The following is an 18,479-nucleotide window of genomic DNA, read 5'->3' on the forward strand; positions in this document are numbered from 1 at the left end:
AATCCACAGGTCTCATTCACAACTCACCAGTTGTCCCAGTGATATTCCTTGAGTCCAGAATCCAGGATCACACATAGAAGTGATGCTGTGTTCTTAGTTCATCATGTTAAAAGGTGTCAGGCTTATCTTATGCTTTTCTTGTTCCAGTGTTGGAATTACTAAGAAATTCTGGTTCCTTTTAATGGAGAATGGTATTTAGACATTGAGAAACCAAGGTCTGGGTTCTAAAGATGCTCATTGCTACTGGAGTATCATTCCTGCTAGGTCTTCTCAAGGAATGAAATTAGGAAATACAGGTTTTATAAACTCTCTCTTTCTCTCTCTTATCTCTCTTTCTCTCTCTATATGTATATATGCCTGGTTCCTATTAACCTCAGATGTTTACCTGTTTGCTCATTTCCCCGTGTATATAACCAGTCTCTCAGCTATGTGGGTCACCAACTTGGCTTGGCCCTACTATCCCCAACCAGCTGGTTGAATATATGGTTTTGGCTCTGCTGTCCATGCCAACTACTTGCTCAGTCTCAACCAAGGGGAAAGGGCCCAGATGCTTCTTTTATTTCCTATTCCTATTATTATTTTTCTGTGGATATAAAGTGCTGCAGCGACTCCAAAAAAGATTCAGCAGAGGGGATAGTATTTATTATGGGTTATATCATAAAAGACATTCCTAAATTAAAAATGGGATTCTCTAGTGGTTTAGTGGTTTCTTTTTTTGTTTTGTTTTTTCAAAATTATTACTATTCTAAGATGTGAATGACAGGATTTTAGTGTTAGCTTAAGATTCTGTTAAGGACAATAATAATAGCAGTGGGATATGTGCTAGCCATATCTGGTATTAAACATAGTTTTTGAATAAGAAACCATTTATATTGTTAAGACAGATCTTTCTTTGGTTTCCTTTGGATTTATTTCTTGGCCATTCAATAGGTGATAGCTATTAGCAAAAACAATTTTTGTTGAGCCTTGTTTATTGGTTTGCAATAATGAGAACAGTTATGGAGTCCGATAATTTTGTGCTTTTATTTTCAAGTAACAAAGTGTTCTTATTTTGTGGTGATACTAAGGAAAGGCAGTTTAAAAGCTAGTTTTAAAGGATCTGTAGCTTTGAGAGGTTATAATTTAGAATGGAGGCATGGTGGTCAGAGGAAATGAGCCAAAGTTAAAAGCCTTTTCTGTGCCATTGAATCTGTAACCATCCTCAAAGTACTCTGCACTTTATGTCACAAAAAAGCCTCAAATCCCGTGGGTAAATGTTATCTGCAGGAACCTCATCATTTCTGAAAACAGTTCTTTTATTCTTAGAGTGTTTGAACAAGAAATACAAATAATAGTATTTTCTTCTCTTTTTGCAGGACAACATATGGATATAGGGGTTCTTCTGCTATTTTTGAATAAGTGCTTTGTGATACAAAAAGCAAAATCAAATTTAAAATTAATGGATGGTGAGACAGAAACTTAAGGTGTTGGTTAAAGCGGTTTTGCTTCCTTTGTGAAGCAGGGTTATCAGTTCTCATCTTTCCTTGTGGAGTTGTTTTATGCTTGATTTTCTTTTGGAAGAAAGAATATAATTACTTGCCAGCCAAAAGTTTATGGCATAGATACTTTTGCAAATAGCTTTAAAGATAGATCTTGATTATATATAACCTGTAAGGAGCACATAAGATATGGATGAAGCAGTTGATGAGCAGTGAATGTGATTGTACAGAGGAGAGAAGTGAGTGAAGGCTCACTTCATTCTTGTGCTTTAAATATGTTCACATTTTCTCATGAGTCTTTTCTGATTTCTGCTGTCCTTGTCTAATCCAACTTTAGTTGCTTCTTATCCCATTCCTCATCTCCTTTACTCTATCTCTCTCCCTGATACAAACTCACTCATACACAAATACACGTATATTCACACTTGAATTTAAATAGGTGGCGTGCTTACAAATAGTCCCAATGGAGGCCACACAGGGCCAACGTCTATAATTGGGTGTTTGTGTATATGTATGTGCACATACACACATCATTACCATTTTCAAATAGTTGGCCACTGAAAGTACTTAGCTTATTGTAGGTATACAACTCATGTTTGTTAAGTGAATGAATCTATGAGTCCAAAAAACAAGTAATAATTAAGGACTGAAGCAACCAGGGAGAAGAAATGGGCCGAGTCTCATGGAGACATCATTTCTGCTATGAAGATTTGTTTGTTGTAGAGACAGCTACTCCAGAATGATCTAGTATTCATATGGAACAGTTGTTAGGTTGAGTCTGCTGCTTTACCCCACCTCTCTGAACCAAAATTTGTTTCTGATTGACAGAGGGTAATTAATTGAACTGTACGGATACTTCACTGGAAAGGGTAATTCATGCCTTAGATGAAGGCAGTGATCTGGGCACGGGACCAGATATGTGTACTTTTCCCTCCTCTTATGATAAAGCTCATTTTATGTCTTGTGACAGCCAAGTAACGTGGAGTAGAATGAAATGACTTTTGTATGACAGAAGCCATAGCAAACCACGCAAGACATTTGCCTTTAAAAACAACAATAAAAAGATCAAACATTCTCTAGTTACCACTTCAACATTTTACAGTTTGGAGTGGTACTGCTAGTCCTGTCAATGAAAATTACCACTTGGCATCTTTTTGGAGTATCTAAATGTGCGGTCAGGGACCCACTTGGGCACAGGGTAGTGCTATGAGCCCTGTTCACGATTTTCTGAACTACTTCCTAATGTGCCCGAAATGCTGAGAGCAGGGCACTGCTTCCCCTGCTACTTTTTCGAGTGTCAATATCTTCCTCTTTTTTCCCATGTATAGTGACATTTATTCCATTGTGTAGCAGCAGGTCCACTTCTAATTCATTGAAATCATTTTCCTCCATGCAGTACTAAGACCTCCAAAACCACTAGGTCCAAAGTTTCACGGACCAAAAAATTCTTCAAGTGTGTTATTAGGTGTAGTAGAGAGCCCAACGAAATGCATACATGTGTACACCAAAAGACGTACACAAGAAAGTTCATGGCCACACTCCTTCTGATAGCCCCACATGGAAACACCTCTAATGTCTATCAACAGTACAATGAATACATTGTGGTATATTAATTAAATGTGGTATAGTCATTCATTGTGTAACAATGGAAACGAACAATTGGTCTAGGTAACAATATAGGTGAATCTCAATGATGTTAAAGGAAGTCAGACACAAAAGAATACATCACATATTCGGTTTATAATAAAGGTTAACCACTGGCAAACCTCCTTTTTGTTTTTGGAAACCAGGGTAGTGATTACCTTTGGGAAGGAAGAAGAGTAATGACTAAGAAGGGGCAGACTAGTGTTGTAGTTATTGATGTGGGTGGTGGTTACATAGTTATCTTCACGTTGTGGTAAGTCATGCCAAATGATTACATTTGTGCCCCTTTCTGTATGTGTTATAGTGCCATTAAAAAACTTATTTTTAAAAAATTGATGTCATTGCCCTCTTGTATGTAATGTCTACTTTTTCTGGATGCTTTTAAGATGTTTTTCTTTGTCCTAGTTTTATGTTTGACTATAACATGCATACGTGTGATTTTCATTGTAATTTTCCCACTGTGGTTCACTGAGCTTTGTAAATCTGTAATTTCATGCTTTTCACCAAATTTAGAAAAAATGCTGCCAATATTTTTTTAAAATTAGACATAAAGAAAATAGAGGGACTTCTCTCACCTCCACTTTGCATACCTTCTAGAAAAGACGGCACCATATATGCATTACTAGTTTAAACTGTATACTTCATTTTATAGGTCAGTGTCTCATATTTACAGGTTACTGCCTCCCAGCTGGCCCCATAAACTGAACCAGTTTTCCAGTTTGTTCTAAGTTCTTGTTTAGCCTCTCAACTCCTAAGCCACTAACGATTAACCAGTGTATACCCTTAGCTCAGGCCATGCTTCCTAAAGTTCTTCCCAATGGAAGGTTTTCTCTTTACCATTGTGTTTCAGGGCCACCAAAGGGTGGTGGTGTTGTATAGTGACCACTTACACCTAGCTCTTGCCAGCTCAGTACAGATCCTTTTATGAATGAAAAAAGACCCACCGTTTTTTCTCTTTCATTAACAGGCCAGAGGGAACTTCTTGTGATGCCAGTTTATATGGATTGAGGGAGAAGTGCTGAAGGATTAGGGGCAGCATACTAGTCTGAGTCATCTGCTCATTCAATTTAGCTGTGGCCATGTTCTCAGTCTTCGAGGGAGTGGACTGCTGTTGGGCCCACTAGTTGTATGGTTTGGTGAATCAGATAACAGCTGTTTATGATGGGTGGTTTGATTATTCACCTAGTCACTGATGCCCTATGGTCAGGTGTTCTAGCTCTACCAGGGACCAGTAGCAAATGAGGAGAGCAATCTTAATAAGGTCCCCATGAACCACATGTGATTAGCAGTGACACATTGCACTATGACACTGACTGTGCAGTTGTACAGTAGCCATTTCTGAAGCACTTTCTGGTTACAAAGCACTCGCACATGCTTTATCTCATAGGACACAGTATCCTTTCTGCTGGCCTCCAGGGTCTATAGATGTAAAAGGCCCAAAGTGAAATTGAGATTCCATGGAGGACCTGGCTATTCCAGTGGCTCTGTAGCCCATGGCCCAACTATTGCTACTACTACTACTACTTCTTCTCCCCCCCCCCTCCTCCATTTTTTTTTTTTTTGGAGGAACAAGAACTTAATGTTGGGGAAAGAGGATGCTTAGGGCATAGCCTCTGGCAAGGGGACACCCTGGCCCTGGTTTTAGGCCAGCAGATGCAGAAGCAGGGAGTGCAGGGCCTGACAGACAGGTGTGTAGCCCAGGCAGCTCAGATGCAGGTACTCATAGAAGCCATGGTGACTTATGGTACCATCCAAGTGCACAAAGCTAGGGTTGGCATCCAGGAAGTGGGCTTGTGGGTGGCCAGCCAATGCTGCCCGGACCAACTCATTCACCCATTAGTTTTTCTCTCGAAGTGGGTTAGGGTGCTGGTCCCTGAGAAGCAGGCCTAGCACCAAAGACCCAGACCTGAAGCTGCTATTGGTTCACCAGTTGCACGATGATCTTGATGCCACCAGTCACTTGCTCTGCTGTGTGCCTGTGGTGGTTGGTACTCACCCAGACCCCTATAATCTTGGGCCAGATTTGTTCCAGCTCCCCATTCTCCAGCTGCTAAAGCACCTGTTATGTGCCGTCACTGACAATGCCAAAGTTAAGTGCATGCCCAGAAGAAAAGATCTCCTGCCAGATCTTGCACTGTTGCATTAGCTGGATCCAGGAGTCCCTGATGAAGACGACTTTGTGTTCCTTATCTTTGCTGTTGGCTATGAACCAATGGTGCAGGGACATCCAGCGTCTGTCGCCCTACATGTTCTACACCGGCATGGACTTGCCGGCACGTTCTCCTCTTCACTCATCTTGGTGCTTCATCTCGTGCTGGATCCAACATCTTCTTTAAAGGCAAATTGCTGTATATGAAAGAACATAAGCAGTGGAAATCCAAGATTTGGGTAACAGTTCAGATTAGAACACCAACCCCTTGGCTCTCTTCCTCTGCATTTGTGTCTCTGCTCAAATGTCATTTTGGCTCCGAAGCCAGAAACATTAAGAGTAGAGGTAATGGGAATTCTGGGTTTCCGTCTTTAAGGCACAGTAACTCCACCAGATGGCTTAAACTGTGGCTCAGTGTGATAGCTGTGACTCTTCCCTTGGGAAGGAGCTAGTAATGGTTTATGTGGAGAGGAGGAAGGCTCTGTGCCACACCCTCCACTCCACGTGCACATAGGTGGAAATCCTAGAGGAAACCCAAGACACATTAGGATACGTTTTCTCCCTTCTCTTTGAGACTAATGATAATCACTTCTTACAGGTTTTTTTTGTATTAGAGCATAGTAAATCATCGGCCATGGAGTAGACAGAAGTCGACTTGCCCTTAACGTGATGAATCTGTGCCTTTAGCTTTAGAACAGTTTGTTGTACGTATGAATTAGATCTTGGAACTGTAGAACCACATTTGTAGTTACCATTAACCAAAGGAGCCCAGTGATGACTTTATAACCTGAGTAATATTTTAATACAGAAAGGGTTTTTACCTGCATCTGAATTGATTGTTATCTCTTAAGCCATCTTCCCTTCCATCTTTGTGGAAGAGGTGCTCCTTAGGCCTGTGTTCCATTAATTATTTATTGCCTTTTGAACTAGCCCCTCTGCCCTAATTGCTTTTCTGAGCTTTTGAACGTTTAAGTTTCTCTCCAGTCAAAACATAAAGATGAAAGGGCTCAGACCCTCCCTTAATTCTGTGCTCAATGCTTGATCATTCTTTTATTTGCAAGTAGGGTTCCAGAAACAGGTGTCTCTACCTGGCCTCTTTACTTCCTTGCCTCCCCTGTGTTGTACAGCCTTCTGCAACCTTGCTTGTTCACATCACTCTGCTGGGATCACCTTCATGAAGGTCGTCAATCTCTGACTTGCCAGATGTTAATCATTTTTCAGTGCATCTTTGAAGCTAGTCTTCTTACTCGATTCTATTGAATGTTAGTTCATTAAAACATTCTTCTCTTTTGTTTTCTGGGACTCCACCCTTTATGGGTTTTTCTCCTTTGTATCTGGCTCCCCCTGTTAGTGAACTGGCTCTCTACCCTTCCTCTCCTTTTAAGTGCCCTTAGTGTTCTTCCTTGGACTCCTGGCCCTTACTGCTCTATAGCTTCCCCCTGAGTAATCAGAATTCCTCCTAAGGATCAGCTGCCAATTATTATGCCAATTATATACTAAAAACTCCAAACTCTCAAACTTCAGCTTAGACCATTTTCCTGACATCCAGTTGCTTCCCAGATACTCCATTAAATATCCTGGAAGAGAGAAGAAAATAAATGGAAGAATATCCAAGAATGAGATGGTAGACACATATGATGATAGCAGAGCTGTTCTGCCTCCTTTATTTGCTGTTTTGGTGTGTGATAACAACTTTGACTCCATTTCTCAGCCCAGAATGTTGAAAAGCACTTCAGACTTTCATTTAGCTCACGGTAGCACAACCAGCATGGTACCTGTCATATCCTAGGCATGCAGTGTTATGTTTGGATGAATGAATGAATGTATGACTTTCTGTCTCCCATCCCTTACATCCATTCAGTCACCAAGTTCTGTCCCTTCTACTTGGCTTTCTTCTTTTGAAATTTTCTGTCCTACTCCTCTCCATTCTTACTGTTCTGGACTAGGCTGTCATCTTCTCTCACTGTGGCTATTTCATAAGCCTAACTTTGGCCTCATCACTGCTAGCGTAATTTCCTCCCTCCATTTCATCATCTCCACTGTTACTGTCCAATTGAAGCCATCTATGTAGTTTTACATTTTCTATTAGCCACATTAAAAAAAAAACTTAAAGAGGTGATACTGATTTTAATAATGCATTTTATGATTCAGTATAGCCAAAATGTTATTTTGACATGGGGCCCTAATCACATTTCAATGTCCTCAACCTATATATACCCTATTCTCTTTGTCTGGAAGCCTCTGATCATTCTCCTGAAAAAACTTGTTCATACAGTGTCAACCCGGATGCTGTTTCCTTCATGAATCCTGCCCTGAGTTATTTAGGCAAATTTCATACTCTTGTGGCTTTCAAGGTTTTTTGGCTGTATCAAGTAAGAAGCATATTTTACATTGTGACCAAGATGTATATATATGTGTGTGTGTCTTCCCATATTTTTGCCTATAGCTATACTGAAATCTCTGTGTCTATATCTAAATTTATACCTGTGAAAAGCTGGAACACAAGTTCAAAATTGTTTTATTTCATGAATAACACGTAAGTCTATGACTGTGTTTACCAGGTTGCACTAATTTTTTTTTTTTTATATATCTCCTTCTAGACTCTGTATCTTTTTTAAAATCCTTATTTATTTATTTATTTATTTATTTATTTATTTATTTATTTATTTATTTTTGGTGACAAGTCCAATGCTTGGTGTAATGTGTGTACTCAATATATATTTATTGACTGACTCAAGTCCAGAAGAGCTATTCACGTGGTTTCAAAGACATCATTTTAACCATCAATATTAATTAGCTACAATGGTTTGTGCGGTGTTTTCTCAGCCCTGGCTGGCTACGATACAAGCGCCTGGGTGATGTAAAGATTTTCTTTATTCCCAGATCTACTTAAATCTGAATGAGGAGCTCAGATTTGTTCTCTTATTCTGGCAATGTGGAAAATGGATAGCAGTGAGAACTTGATGTTTTTCACTTAGAATCAACTCAAATACTGTAGAGAAACATTCTGTTACTTTTTATGAAGGGAGCTGAAGTTTGTACTCCGAGGTTAGCAATTTATGCCTGGTATTAAAAAAAAATTTCTGATGACATGATACAATCTCAGAGTATGTCAGAGATAAGCCAGATGGCTCATTTCTAGACTAGTTTTACTGCTAATTAAAGGGCTAATTTTTCTCTCACAAACTCGAGTGTGAATATATTTATTGTCAAAATACTCAATAGCTGGACAAGCTAAATTGGTTCAGGAAAACCTAATTGGGTATTTTCCATTTTGCAAAACTCTGGTGCTTATATTTAAAAGACCCTGGGGAACAGCTGTTAGTAAAGGTATTGATTACAAGTCTGCTGCTTTTTAATAGCTCTGTATTAACTCAAGAAGTTGGATTTCAAGGGGCTAAAATTTTAATGAAAAATAAAAATCTCAACAGTTAGGACTAGTCCTTTCACTTCCACTTAGGTGAGTAGTTTTGCTTTTATTACATTCTAAGTGTTGCTGTCAGTCTGTGTGAGGAGGCCCACATGACAAGATTGCTCTTACTCTGACAAAAGATCATTATCTGGCTGGAGCATATTGTAGGAGTCAATAAATACATAATATGCTCTTTCAGATTCTTTGAGGATATTAAGTGCAATCACATTTTGGATGTAGGAGGTGTTGCTTAATAAATATTTAAAAACTCTATTGGCAGGGCCTTAATGTGACAGCTAATAAATATACCATTGAATAAGTGTTAACAAAAAGACATATTATGGTGAAGTGCCTTCAAATTACTTAGGTGAAATAATAAAGTATCACCTTTTCCTAACAAATAAATTAGTGATGATTTAATTCTTTCATGTTAATTTATGCTGAGGAATACACACAGAAAAGTTTTTGATGGAGCTATTTTTACCCTCGCTTAGTAATTTACTCAGGATTCTAATTCAGATAATTCATAATACTAAATTATCTGCAGAGAAGACTTGTCACTTGCAATATATATATATATGGATTTTGTTTTTTACCTAAACTTACTGTAGATGTATGAATGCTTTTATGAATGTTAGGAAATATTTAAACAAGGTCCTGACTTAGAAAGTTGCCTCTCATCTAAAAATTCCAAACTTGAACCGACTTGCTACTTTTTCTTACCTTCTAAAATGAGTTCCTGTTTACTCGATGGGCAAATAGTTTGCATTTACATGTTAAACAATTCTGTTATTTAGAGTTTGATAATATGTGCCATTTTGATATCTCTGGAATTTTCTGTCTTGAAGCTGAAAGCCTTCAGATATGTATTGTTAACTATTATTATTATTTGAGAAAATGGCATTTCTCTTTGTCCATCGGCATGATTACCTTCCACTATATTCACACAATAAGGGAACTTTGTTTTTTGGCTCCGTGAAATAGCAACGGTGTTTTTCTGAGGTGCGGCCATCTAATGTGAGATTGTTTTAGGTGCAATGTTATTGAAATTTTATTTCACCTTGTAAGCACCACGGCCTATCTTGCCATTGTAAAATAACTTGTATTTAAATACCTATAACAACTGTAATCCTGGAAAATGGAATAATAATTCATATACTCTCATTAGTAAGTTCTTTGACTAGACTGTAAATTTTCATTTATCTATTAGTTTAAGTGGGAAGCTGACATTGTACATGGTCTTTCTTATCTCTAATATGACTTTTTTTTTTTTTACTGTAAGGTTTATGAGAAGCTTTAAGTGATATTTTATTTTTTAATTCTGGTCTTCTCTTACTGTGTATAGATGCCACATATCTTGTTCTTCAGTTGATAAACAGTTCATATTCTACTGTCTCATTAGCCTTTCAGTAAATGGGATTCAAAATGGTCTCATTAGCCTTTTGATAAATATCATTTTAATTAAATATGCATAAATATGGAAAGATCTGTGTAACAATGTCTGTAGTAATTACGATGTATTTTATATTATTTTGCATTATTATGGAATTGTGTACCTATTTTTGATGCAGAATAATTACACCATTAGGAGTTTGTACTAACCTGTTTTTTGTGTTTATAAAGATCACAAGTTTATCAAGTAGGTGGCTTGAATTAATTTGATTTCACCTTTATCACAGTGCTAATGGAGTTGATAGTTTAAGTTCACCTGTGCCAAGAAGTAAAGAACTCAATTTTAATAACTGGTTGATTCAGAAAATTATTTGTTGCTTGCAGGATTTTCTTAAATATACATGCTTTAATACAGTTGAATATTATAAAAACTCTTTTACTTTAGTTCTTCAGCTACTCATTAAACTCATTTTTATGATATTCCAGAGGTATTGATTAAGAGCTTGAGAGACAGAAAGACCTAATTGGGTCTTAGATTTGCCACTTACTATTACAGTGCTCTTGGTGATTATAATAACAATACTTGCCTCAAAGGGTCATTTTTTTGAGAAATAATTGAGATAAGATTTTCTAAGTACTAAATTTACTAAGTACTAGTAGTTTTATTATCATAATAATAAAAGTCAGGACTTTTTCCCTTATATATTTCATTTTGCTGGAAATTTTGTTGATCGATATTTGCATTGTGACAATTACAAAATGTTGACCAAGTGGATAAACAGCACATTGAAAAACATTACATAGCTCACATTTAATAAAATTGAATTGAATTTGCATGGTTTCAACTGGTATAAGATGACTGTCATACAAATTTGCTTCTTTCCTGTTGTATGATTATTTTATAATTGATCTGTATTAGCTGCCAAAGTAAATTGTAAACAAAAATTGATTAGGAATTATTTTTCATCTTCCTCTTAGATATCTAAAAGTATGTAAAAAAAATTTTTTTCAACCACCAAGCTGGATTTTAACTTGATACACTTTTTTTTACCTGATACACTTTTTAAAATTTATTTTTTATTAATTTTTTAATTTAAATTTTATTAATTAACATACAGTACAATATTGGTTCCTGGAGTAGAATTCAGTGATTCATCACTTACATATAACATGCAGTGTTCATCACAAGTGCCCTCTCTAATACCCATCACCCACCTAGCCCGTCCCACCTCCCTCCGTCAAACCTGTTTGTTCTCTATCATTAACAGTCACTTATGCCTTGTTTTGCTCTCTCCTTTCTTTTCCCCCCTTCCTATATATTCATCTGTTTTCTTTCTTAATTCCACATATAAGTGAGATCATATGGTATTTGTCTTTCTCTGACTGACTTATTTCACTTATAATACACTTGAGCTCCATCCATGTTTTTGCAAATAGCAAGATTTCATTCTTTTTGGTGGCTGAGTAATATTCCATTGCATATATATACCACATCTTCTTTATCCATTCATCAGTCGATGGACATTTGGGCTCTCTTCATAGTTTGGCTATTGATGATGCTGCTATAAACATTGGGGTGTGTGTACCCCTTCAAATGTGTATTTTTGTATCCTTTGGGTAAATACCTAAGAGTGCAATTGCTGGATTGTAGGGTAGTTCTATTTTTAACTTTTTGAGGAACCGCCATACTGTTCTCCAGAATGGCTGCACCAGTTTGCTTTCCCACCAACAAGAGGGTTGCCCTTTTTCTGCTTCCTCACCAACACCTGTTGTTTCTTGTGTTGTTAATTTTAGCCATTCTGACAGGTGTGAGGTGGCATCTTCATTGTGGTTTTGATTTATATTTTTCTGATGCTGCGCATCTTTTCATGTGTCTGTTAGCTATCTGGATGTCTTCTTTGGAAAAGTGTCTATTCATGTCTTCTACCCATTTATTAACTGGATTATTTCTTTTTTGGGTGTTGAGTTTGGTAAGTTCTTTACAGATTTTGGACACTAACTCTTTCTTTTCTTTCTTTTTTTTTTTTTTAAGAGTTTTTATTTATTTGACAGAGATAGAGACAGCCAGCGAGAGAGGGAACTCAAGCAGGGAGAGTGGGAGAGGAAGAAGCAGGCTCCTAGCGGAGGAGCCTGATGTGAGGCTCGATCCCAGAACGCCGGGATCACGCCCTGAGCCGAAGGCAGACACTTAACGACTGAGCCACCCAGGCACCCCTGGACACTAACTCTTTATCAGATATGTCATTTGCAAATATTTTCTCCCATTCCCTAGGCTGCCTTTTAGTTTTGTTGATTGTTTCCTTTGCTGTGCAGAAGCTTTTTATCTTGATGAAGTCCCAATAGTTCATTTTTGCTTTTGTTTCCCTTGTCTCCAGTGACGTGTCTAGTAAGAAGTTGCTGCGGCCAAGGTCAAAGAGGTTGCTGCCTATGGTCTTCTCTAGGATTCTGATGGTTTCCTGTCTCACCTTTAGATCTTTCATCCATTTTGAATTTATTTTTATGTGTGGTGTAATAAAGTGGCACAGTTTCATTCTTCGGCATGTGGCTGTCCAGTTTTCCCAACACCATTTGTTGAAAAGACTGTCTTTTTTCCATTAGATAATCTTTCCTGCTTTGTCAAAGATTAGTTGACCATACAGTTGAGGGTCCATTTCTGGGTTCTCTATTCTGTTCCATTGATCTATGTGTCTGTTTTTGTGCCAGTACCATACTGTGTTGATGACTACATCTTTGTAATATAGCTTGAAATCTAGAATCGTATTACTTCCGATTTTGTTTTCCTTTTTCAGAATTGCTTTGTCTATTTGGGGTCTTTTGTGGTTCCATACAAATTTTAGGATTGTTTGTTCTAGTTCTGTGAAAAATGTTGGTGTTATTTTGATAGGGATTGCAATAAATGTATAGATTGCTTTGGGTAGTATAGACATTTTGACAATGTTTGTTCTTATAATCCATGAACATGGGATGCTTTTCCATTTCTTTGTGTTCTCTTCAGTTTCTTTCAAATGCATTTTATAGTTTTCAGTGTACAGATCTTTTACCTCTTCAGTTAGGTTTATTCCTAGGAATCTTACTTTTTTTGGTACAATTATAAATGGGATCGATTCCTTGATTTCTTTTTCTGTTGCTTCATTATTGGTGCATGGAAATGCAACAGATTTGGGGTGCCTTGGTGGCTCGGCTGGTTAAGGGGCTGCCTTCAGCTCAGGTTATGATCTCAGGGTCCTGGGATCGAACCCCCTTGTTGGGCTTCCCACTTCCCCCTTGTTGGGCTCTGCTTCTCCCTCTTCTTCTGCCACCACTCCACCCAACACCCCCCCACCGCCCCATGCACACATGTGCAGCTGTGTTCTCTGTCAAGTAAATATATAAAATCTTAAAAAAATGGATAGCAGTGAGAACAATTTGATGTTTTTCACTTAGAATCAACTCAAATATTGTAGAGAAACACATTCTGCTACTTTTTGTGAAGGGAGCTGAAGTTTGTACTCTGAGGTTAGCAGTTTATGCCTGGTATTTAAAAAAAATTCTTTATCCAACAAGACTGTCACTCAGAATAGAAGGAGAAATAAGGAGTTTCCTAGATAAACAATAACCTGATATACTTTTGATGGGTACTTTGTATTCCCCTTGATTTTAAAAGAAAAATGGATAAATAAAACAATTCATGTAGCAGTAATAAAATCAATTATGGAACAGTCATACTATATATAGTAGTTTGATGTTAAGGCACTTATATATGTGCATGTGAAACCATATATGCATAGAAAAAATTGTATTAGGACTCATAGCAAATTGTTGATAGAATTACTTCTATAGTAGGGATTGGAGCGGTGTAATTCTTGAGTGTGTATCAAATAGAGTTTCATGATTGCAAGCAACCCAAACTGAGAGATGATCTAAGCAAAAGAAAAAGAGGAATTTATTGAATAGAGGTTGGTTGTATCACACAATTGAAAATTGAGTTGAATAAGTAGGCCTCAGGAAGCATAGAAATAGAAGCAGCTCAGAGAGTTAAGTGGCAGTAACTTGTGAGCAGTTTCTATGGCAGCAGTGGGATTTGAAGGCTTCCTGTAGCCAATAGCCCTACTAGAGTGACACAAAATGGGGGCAGGAGTGGTGGTGGATGGCAGTTCACCAGGATACTGTTCATGAAGAACATCAGCGATTTCTACTATAGAAGGACGTTTTCCTTCTTATTTTATATGTCTTTAAAAAAATGGCTTTGTTGTGATTTAATCCATATACCGTATGATTCAACCATTTTGAGGTGTATAATTCAAGTGGCATAGTATTAGTCACAAAATTGTACATTCACCAGTACAGTCAATTTTAGAATACTTTGATTACCCCAAAAAGGAACCTCATATCCCTTAGCCATCACCTCCAAACCATCTACTTTCAGCCTCCAGGAGCCACTGACCTGCTGTCTGTCTCTATAGATTTCCCCATGTTGAACATTACATATTAATGGAATTATACAATATGTGGTTTTTTGTGACTGACTTCCTTCACTTAGCACAGTTTTTTTAAGGTTCATGAGGTTGTAGCAAAAGTCAGTAATGTATTCCTTTTTATGGCTGAATAATATTATTCTGTTATAGGGATATACCACATCTTATTTATCCCCTCATCACTTAATGGACATTTGGATTGTTTCCACATTTTGGCTATTATGAATAATGCTGCTATGAACCTTAAGCTACAAATTTGTGTTTGACTACCTGTTTCAGTTCTCTTGGGTGTATAGTTAGGCGTGGTATTGCTGGATTGTATGGTAACTCTACGTTTAAGCATTTGAGGAACTGCCAAGCTGTTTTTCAGAAGTGGCTGCACCATTTTATAGTCTCACCAGCAGTGTAGGGAGATTTCTGTTTCTCCACATCTTTATTAACATGTTAAGTGTCTTTTTGATTATAGCCATCCTAGTAGTGGGTGTCAAGTGATATCTCACTGTGATTTTGATTTGCTTTTATCTGGTGACTAATGATATTGAATGTTTTCATATGTGCTGTTACGACTTTTTTTTACTTTCAGAATTTTTTAATTTAAAAACATGTCAGATTTTTTTCATTTTTTTTCCTTACCATTACTTTTCATTCTTTATAATTTTGGGTGAGTGTTTAACACAAAGTTAGTTACTCATAATTTTTCTGTGAGCTGAATACTATGACATTAAAAATAAAAGGAGTTTAGAGAAGGTAAGTAATTTGCTCAAGATCACAGGGCTAGTAAGTCGCATAGGATTTAAACCCAGGCCATTTTAAATCCAGTGTCTGGTTTCTTTCTTTCTTTTTTTTTTTTTTTTTAAAGATTTTATTTATTTATTTGACAGAGAGAGAGACAGCCAGTGAGAGAGGGAACACAAGCAGGGGGAGTGGGAGAGGAAGAACCAGGCTCCTAGCGCAGGAGCCTGATGTGGGGCTCGATCCCCTAATGCCGGGATCACGCCCTGAGCCGAAGGCAGACGCTTAACAACTGTGCCCCCCAGGCGCCCCCCAGTGCCTCGTTTCTTAAACACGAGAATGTAATGTGTATTAAATCATATATGTTCTCAAGTTTACTGTATTGTTGTTATTAGTTTGTTTTGCCTGGCTTTATAATCTTATAGAAACAAAGACTCTTAAATTTCAAAGGGATGTCACAGTTTATCAGGTGTCATCTCTACCCAGTATAGGTAATCTGTCCACAGGCTTGCTAAGGCCTGGTTGTTTGGCCAGGATTATATGCTGTTTTCCGCCTACATCAGAATCAACTCAGTTGTTTGTTAAAATCGCATATTTCCAGTCTTCACCCCCGACTTCATAAATATGCCAGTTGAGTATCGGGCCTAGGAAACAAAATTTTAAGTGAGCGGATTGAGAACCACTTCTTTGGTGGCAGGTATCTCACCATCTCACAAGACCATTGTTTTGTTTGATGCTGTTCATGTTTCCTGGTAGCTCTTATCATTTGATCTGCCTCTACTCTATAGCAACACTCAATAGGCCTATTCTGTTTGATGCTTGGCAAATATGGCTCCAGCGTGCTGATAGAGAGGATTTTCGTCTGTAGTTTCCATCCTGGGAGTTCTGCTGAGTTAATCATTCAGTTAAGAATCTCTTGCTCAGCACCTCCTGAATACGTGGGAGACAGCACTGCTATGCATGACCTCTGCTATGAAAGAGGCAAACTCCGGTAGGGATTTTAAGCATTAACCAAAAATATTCAAGTCTATTTAATCATGATAGCATTCTTTGAATGTACCTGATGTGAAAATTTCATATTTTCTTTTCTCTGAAGACAGAAGTGTGGTCTTAGTGATAATAGTTTTGCCTGATTTCATGTAAGACGATTTCTGAACAATGCGATAACTACAGCTAATATCAGATGCTGTGTCCGGTGTCTTTGCACAGGCGATAACCCCTATGCTTTGTTTTCTCACTTGGGTTACCAAGCTTGGAGAGAATACTATTAAAGGGTCAGACTCATGTGTTCAGGCTCTATTAGCTTTTGATTTATGACCCAAGCCATTTTACTTACGTCTTTACTTGTCTGACTCTCAGGATTTGACTGTCCTTTGGTTTTAACTTGATGAGAACTGTATGGATTGCTTTCCTGCCTTAATACTGTGAAAAATGCAAGGAGCCTTATGATAACTTGTACTTCAGAAGAGCTGTGATTGTTAGATAAAAGGACAGTAATAATGTGGAGATAGCATGGACTTGGAAAAGCTAATTTTGTAGAATTGCTAAGTCTTGTCCTTTTTTTCCAATGTTGGATTTTTTTCTCCCTGAGAACTAGCTTATCACTTCATTCTATAGCTTTTTCTCAGGCATTCTCCTAGAATGCCGTTCTTTCCTTTCTATTTTTTTACTGTCATCAGCCTAGTCCAGGACCTTAGCAGCTGCAGAATGATCAATAGTAGGAAAGGTTAAAAAGGTCAGATGTGAATTTATTACACAAGTATTCTCTTGATTTATGCAAATGCGTTGTCAACAGGTTACCAATTTGCATTATTCAATATTCATTTACAGGCACTTATGACACTGTCAAACTCAAGCATGTGAGCAATTTTTAAGGCTGCCTTGTGCTTGGATAGTTCAAAGCAGTTTCCGTTAAATACTTTGAAGTGACTATGATGAGGGTTTGTTTTTTTTCAGGCACTGAATGGGGTCTTTACTGAAGACGAAAGTGGAAAGAAAGGGTCAGAGCAAACCTAGAATCAGAAAGAGGTGCTTGGCATTTTTTCCCTCCATGATTAACAAAACAGGAACAGGAAAGTGTTTTGAAGCTTTGACTTGATTCAAAACAATGTTTTCGAAAGCATAGCCGTTCTTGTCCTTAAAAATAGGTTCATCTAAGTCCCTGATGTATTTCCTTGTGTTCTTCATTCATTCTTAGGAGGCCGATGAGTTATGAACTACTGTACTCAGCAGAGGAGAAATTAATTTGGCACAAAATATATAGAATCATATCTTTTTCCTTTCCTTTTTTTTTTTTTTGGTATAAGAATTCATTCTATCCTCATCATCCCATCCTTGAAGGCATTTTCCTTTAGTTCATAATCTTCACTAACCTATTTGTATCCTGTAGGAACTTAAAAGCATTAGCAAAGGTTATAACTGAAGTTGTCAAGAAAAACAGATGAATTAAAATCTACCCCAGAGCCTTTTTGCATGTGGCAGAACCTGGAGCAGCAAGGAACCAGGAAAGGGGATCCTGACTGTATTGCCTCTTTTCCACTTTGTCTTATCTTGCAGCATTGAAAGACCATTTTCTCTCCTTTACTCATTGTTTTTCTCAGTTTTACATTTTTACTACCTGGGATTTGCCAGGTACATTTACAAACATTATCTCATCCAGTTTTCAAAACAGCGCTCCCGGGTTGGCGATATCAGCCTTTACGCCAGCATAAAAGTCCAGTACCCTTGGACCTCCAGTATAGTAACTTTTCTGACCATCTCTAATATTTTTTCTTTTTCACAGAAAATGTGTTTTTTTCCTCTCCCTGGCATATAGTTTCAGAGAAATTTAAGGAATACTCATTTAACAATCACTCTGTGGAAGCCATCACTCTTTTCCTGTATATGGTGGTTCCCCCCCCCCCCCCCCATCATTTATGCCACTTTTCAGTATTTGGTGTAAATCACTTAATCCTCTGTAATGAGAAAACTAGAAAACTAGATAATTCTGTAGGTCCCTTCCCCCAATTAGTAACAAAACAGAGGAAATCAACACTTGATTTTCACCGTTACCCTACTTACTTACTTTACATGTGTAGATTTATGGGTATTTGTGAGAATATGATCCATGATCTCACAGCACTTGGCACAGGAAAACGAAAACTGATCAGAGATTCTGACTGCTCAGGCTTTACTTTCTCTATTTCATTTCCCTGGTGTAGAACTAGGGTCTCTTAATG

The 18,479-nt window shown here is 37.7% G+C and overlaps 1 protein-coding gene and 1 pseudogene across 3 annotated transcripts in view; one reads left to right on the forward strand and one right to left on the reverse strand.

Annotated features, from left to right (window-relative positions):
* Positions 1 to 18,479, forward strand: part of IMMP2L (inner mitochondrial membrane peptidase subunit 2) — an 825,524-nt gene that overhangs the window by 138,877 nt on the left and 668,168 nt on the right. The gene's annotated exons all lie outside the window — the stretch shown is intronic.
* LOC123789058 (platelet-activating factor acetylhydrolase IB subunit alpha1 pseudogene) lies at positions 4,671 to 5,417 on the reverse strand (annotated as a pseudogene).

This window comes from Ursus americanus, chromosome 3 (assembly GCF_024610735.1).
Source record: "Ursus americanus isolate L20-20 chromosome 3, mUrsAme1.1.p, whole genome shotgun sequence".
NCBI classification, from domain to species: domain Eukaryota; kingdom Metazoa; phylum Chordata; class Mammalia; order Carnivora; family Ursidae; genus Ursus; species Ursus americanus.